Raw genomic sequence first — 6,000 nt, forward strand, 5'->3', positions numbered from 1 at the left:
TAAGTGGTGGCCTAACTTGCTACTCCATGACACCAGCCCCTAGATTGTAGACAACTTCTAATCCTTGTTGATGCAGTGGCCAGGCAGGTGGAACAAGGAAAGAAAGGTGAGAGGAATAGTGGACTACTGGAGGCCCCTGTGCTACCTGAAGAAGGCAACCTCTGTCCAGCTCTGACTGATTTGTCACCGAGAAATTCTGAGAGCTGTTGCCAGAGCGCCTGTTGCATTGTTTGGGGCCCTGAAAGAAGCTGGGAACCTGAAATCTTAGATGGCATTCCCAGATGTCCCGAGCACTGGGTTTACACTCAACAGAACACTCGTGCGAGCTGGATCCAGCCCTGTCCCTGTGTTAGTTTCCTATTGCTGCTATAATGAACTGCTGTGAAATTAGTGACTTACAACAGTATGGGCTTAGGACCAGTATTGTGACACAGTGGGCTAAGCCTCTGCTTGTGATGCTAACACCCCGCAGTGGAGTGCCAGTTCCAGTCCCAGCTGCTCTACTTGCAGTCAGCTCCCTGCTAAGGTTCCTGGAGAAACAGCAGAAGGTGGCCCAAGTACTTGGGCCCTTGCCTCCCACGTGGGAGACCTGGATGGAGTTCCTGGCTCCTGGCTTTGGTCTGGCCCAGTCTGGACTGTTAAAGTCATGTGAAGAGTGAACCAGCAGATAGAAGATCTTTCTCTCTCTCTCTCTCTGCCTTTCAATTAAATAAATTTTTTAAAAATACCATTTACGATCTTACTGTTCTAGATGTCAGAATTCCCTGCTGGGCTGAAATCAAGATGTCAGGAGAGCTGGGCTCCTTCTCCAGGTGTCCCGGCCTTTTCCAGCTTCTCGAAGCACCCTCATTCCTCAGCCTGTGGCCCGTTCCCCATCCTCTAAGCCAGCAGTGTAGCTGCGTCTTCCTGTCGCCCTCTGGTTTTGACTCCCCGCCTCCTCTTGTCCCTTTTAAGGGTGGCTGTGCTTACACTGGGCCCGCCTTCCCATCAAGGTCCTTAATGTAATCACATCTACAGAGTCCCTTCGGCTGTGTGAGGTCACATAATTCCAGGGTCACCTGCAGGGATGCAGGCCTGGAGGCCACTTTTTGGCAACATCCAGGCTGAGTTGTCTCATGCATTCCTATCAGTTGCTGTAGAAGTTGCTTCAGCTTCTCCCAGTGGCATGCCAGCAGTCATGGCAACAAGGAGTGTTGGGTCTGGGCCAGCACCTCTCTGAACCTGTCGTGTGAGCAGGGTTAGGCTTTGCAGAAAGGCAGGTCAGGGTTGGACAGGTGGGTGCAGTCCCCAGGCTTTCCATTTTTAAGTTCCCTTGGGAATTTAGACTTCAAGAGATCATGCATTTTTTCCCTGTATGCTGACAATACTGGCTGTAGAGGCAAAGCCGAAGGCCCGAGAATCACTTTAGGGAACGCTGTGGCTACGTTCGGGGATGCTCTTGGATTAAGCTGCCCCTCGTCTCCCCCAGCGCACGGAGATGTAGGTGTAGCGTTTGCTGCTGACAGTGAGTAACAGGGGCGAGGTTGCATCTCATAGGTTTGAAACTACTCACTGATCTCACAACGTAGAATGCTCTGAATTAGGAATGCATTTGGGTACAAAAACAACTATCAGTGTTTAAACAGAGATTGTTTATTATTATTATTTAAGAAATAGTTACAGAGAGGGAGACAGAAAGAAAGGTCTTTCATCCACTGGTTCACTTCCCAAATGGCCACAATGACTGGAGCTGGGCTGATCCAAAGCCAGGAGCTTCTTCCAGGTCTCCCACGAGGTGCAGGGCTCAAGCACTTGGGCCATCTTCCACTGCTTTCCCAGGCCACAGCAGAGAGCTGGACCAGAAGAGAAGCAGTCAGGACTAGAATTGGTGCCGATGTGGGATGCTGGTGCCACAGGTGGAGGGAGGTGTAGCCCACCATGCCACAGCACCAGCCCCTAAACAGATTTAATTGTGTCACATGACCAGAAGTCTGGAGTCCCGGGGCCAGATGACCCTGGATGGCACCCCTGAGATCTCAGCCTTTCCTCCTGCTGCTTCCCTCATGATCACATAATGACTGCTGTATCTCTAGCCACTACATCATCCTTTATAACATGGCAGAGGAAATGGAGGGGGGTGTCAATTCCGGCAGAATTCCACTTACAGCTGACTGTCCAGAGCTATGTTGTCCGGCTAGTCCAAGCTTCAAAAGGGAGCTGGGAACTGGAATATTTTGCTTTCCGGACTCTATACTACAGGGGAGGAAAGGAAAACAGAACTAGGACTGGGGGTTGGATTGGTCAACCCATGGTACCTGCTGGAGGTGTTGAACTTAAATATCCACTGAAGGTAGGACATAGGAGTGGATGCTCGGCCCTCTTGTTGGAGGTCCTGCAGATATGTTGTTTGTGGAAAGATCTGGTATCAGTGGTCCTTGGCATGACCCCCAGGGCACGCTCTGCTTCTCGAGGTCAACCTGGGGCTGTTTTCTCAGTGACTCCCAGATTTCAATAACAGCCTCACAGTGTGGATGTGACGGCCGGCCTAAGTCACCCAGCTCAGCGATGATGCGATGAACACGTCAAAGTGTGCCGCAGGGTCTCCCTGTGCCTCTCCCAGGGTCCTGTGCGTCTCCCAGGGTCCTGTGCGTCTCCCAGGGTCCTGTGCGTCTCGCTCTTTTGCATTCTGGTGGGCTTTCCTGAGTTACAGCCAACCTCAGTCACCATGTCCTGTCTCTGCCTCCCTGGAAGCGGATCTGCAGTGGGACGTGACCCTCCATTGGTGGCGGAAACCATTGCACGCGTGCTCGGGAGCCTCTGTGCACTGCGTGTCCGGGCGCGGAGGAGCCTCTCCCGGTCAACAACCAGGAGGGCCCTTCCCTCCCTTGCGTGCGTGGGGTTCTCCTTGCACTGGACTCGTGCACTAAGGAGTGGTCAGCAGCACTGACTGGCTGCCTGCATTGTGTTGAATTCACTGACTTTGCCAGCCAAGGAGCTAATGCTGCCGTGACAAGTGAGCCTAGTACTTAGGCAGTACAGGGCCAGAGGGACTGGCAGTGGCAGTGACTAAATAATCACGTTATATTCTTGCTAGAAACTTGAGGTGGGCTGGAAGTGACTGCTTAGCTGGGTTTGCTTCAAGGAAAATTACAACCAAATTACTTTTTTTTTAAGCAATGTGTTGAGAAATAACTGTGTTCTCCATTTTTCAGAGAGGTTTCCACTGGCATTTAAAACTCTGGTGCAATTTAGTGCCGTGGTAGACAGTCACACCTTTCCATTAGGAGAAGAAAGTGCAATCAGACATCCAAGCCGACTTCACAGCCCCATCATTTAGCAGCGTGAGCCTCTTGATCTGACTCATGGATGATACTGTTAGGCTGTCTGTTCCTCTCCCTTAAACGTGCAATGGCTGTAAGTGGTTTCCTAGCCATTTCCGGTGTGCAGTACAGCAAAGCTCAGTCACCAGACTTGGCTGTCCAAGAATCTAAACGGCCTTCATTTGCATGAAGTCCAACAGCTTTACCAATGATTTGCAGCGTTTCCCATCAAAAAGCTATTTTTTTAAAAGAGAGTGAGAGAGAGAATCTTCCATCCTCTGGTTCACTCCCCAAATGGCTGCAACAGACAGAGCTGATCTAATCTGAAGCCAGGAGCCAGTAGCTTCTTCCAGGTCTCCCACGCGTGTGCAGGGCCCCAAGGAGTTGGGCCATCCTCCGCTGCTTTCCTAGGCACATTAGTGGGGAGCTGGATTGGAAATGGAGCAGCTGGGACTTGAACCAGCACCTATATGGGATACCAGCGCTGCAGACTGGGGCTTTAACTGACTTTGCCACAGCACTGGCCCCCAAAAGCTATTTAATAAGAAAAAATGATACTCGCTTTGGACAGACTCAAAGGAAAAAGGAATGTGATTTAATAGGGAACCAGACTTTACTTAAAGCTCTCGATTTGGCTTCGTGGCTGGGTCCAAGTTTTCAAATCAAGGAACTGAGCTCAGACCCCGGAGAGAGGCGTGCAGGATGCCGGAGGAGGGCAGCTTGTCAGACACATCTCCTCTCTGAAGGAGTTGTGGCAAAGCTCACGGCCAAGTCCTGGCTCTCCTCACCTGCTGAGCAGCTGCCTGGAAATAGTAAAACCCTCACTGAAGAGAGATCCTGAGTTCTTCCTAAATAAATCCTAAGAGAGGATTGTGGGAAACCCCTGGAGTTAGCTTAGCATAACATTTAAGGCTGTTCCTACAATTTGAACCATGTTAAATTGTTTGGTGAAGTTGGGTGTGCTTAAAAAAATAAAATAGGAAGTACTTTTGAAGCTTGGGGCATGTGGGGATGCTTTGACAAAGGCTTGGCTTTTAAGGAGGAAGATGCAAGATTTTTTTAGAAAACTGAACTCAATTTAAGCCTGTAACAGTATGTAATCTACTTACCTGGATAGTGTATGTTCAATCTCTTTTTTTCCTGCTTGCTTCACATTATGAATTAAGAAAAATTGATAGAGCATTTTACTAGGCCAGATCCACTGAGTTTGATGTTTTTCTTTTCCATTTTTATATCAAATGAATAACTTTATTATCTTTTAAAATATATCCAAAATTCATAGCTTTAAACCTGTTAAAAGAAGAACTATAAATATTTGTGCTATGGTTTGTTTTTCCTTATCAATGCTTTGACTAATCCCTGGAAATAGAAAATCCAGGCATACTGATTATTCACTGGGTACAATTAACAAAGACCCATAAATAATTTTTTTAAATTTATTTAATGAGCATAAATTTCCAAAGTACAGCTTCTGGACCACAATAGCCTCCTCCCCCACCGTGTCTTCCCTCCCATCCACAACGCTCCCCTCTCCCACTCCCTCTCCCCTTCCCCTTCACATCAGAATTAATTTTCAATTATCTTTATATACAGAAGATCAATTTAGCGTATGTTAAGTAAAGATTACCACATTTTGCTCCCACACAGAAACATAAAGTGTAAAATACTATTTGAGTACTAGTTATAGCATTAAACACCTAAGAGTAATTGTGTATTAATTACAGAGCTCAACCAATAGTTTTAAGTAGAATATAAAATGCATCTTTTGCATTGTTGTGGCTTCCCCCCGACCTCCCTCCCTCCCGTGGCCCTCCCCTCACCCACTTCCTCTCCCCTCCCCCCCCTTCATCACGTTTCATTTTCGGTTACCTTCATATACCGAAGATCAATTTAGTATATACTAAGCAGGGATTTCAACAGGTTGCACTCACACAACCGAACCAGGTATAGGGTATTGTTCGACTAGTAGTGTTGTATTTGAGTTTCATAGATAAACATATTAAGGACAGAGATCCTACGAGGGGAGCATGAACCCAGTGACTCCCATTGTTGATTTAATAATTGGCACTCTTATTTATGACGTCAGCAATCACCCGAGGCTCTTGCTATGAGCTGTCTAGGCTAGCCCCTTGAGTTCACCAACTCTGAATTTGTTTAGTCAAGGCCATATCACAGTGGAGGTTCCTTCCTCCCTTCAGAGAAAGGTGCCTCTCTCCTTGATGGCCTGATCCTTCTGCTGGAGTGTTGTTCACCAGGATCCTTCATTTAGATTGTTTTTTGCCACCATGTCATGGCTTTCCATGCCTGAGAGACTCTCATGGACCTTTTAGTCAGATCCGAATGTCCCAAGGGTTGATTCTGAGACAGGAGTGCTGTTTTGGGCATTTGCCATTCTATGAAAAGACCCATAAATAATAACCAGGAACTCAGAGGGACAAGTTCATAGTCTTATTAATTTTTTAGATTTAATAATTTTGAATATTTTGTCATATCCACTTTATAAGTAGATTTTTTAAAGATTTATTTATTTATTTGAAAGGCAGAGTTACAAAGAGCAAGGGAGAGACAGAGAGATCCTTCATCTACTAGTTCATTTCCCAAATGGCCGCAATGGCCAGGGCTGGACCAGGACGAAGCTGGGAGCTTCATCTGGGTTTCCCACATGGGTGCAGGGGCCCAAGCACTTGGCCATCTTCCACTG

At 47.4% G+C, this 6,000-nt stretch overlaps 1 protein-coding gene across 1 annotated transcript in view; it reads left to right on the forward strand.

Annotated features, from left to right (window-relative positions):
- The window catches only part of SLC16A14 (solute carrier family 16 member 14), a 37,084-nt gene that overhangs the window by 25,883 nt on the left and 5,201 nt on the right, over positions 1–6,000 (forward strand). The gene's annotated exons all lie outside the window — the stretch shown is intronic.

The sequence above is a fragment of the Oryctolagus cuniculus genome, chromosome 3 (assembly GCF_964237555.1).
Source record: "Oryctolagus cuniculus chromosome 3, mOryCun1.1, whole genome shotgun sequence".
Taxonomy (NCBI): Eukaryota; Metazoa; Chordata; class Mammalia; order Lagomorpha; family Leporidae; genus Oryctolagus; species Oryctolagus cuniculus.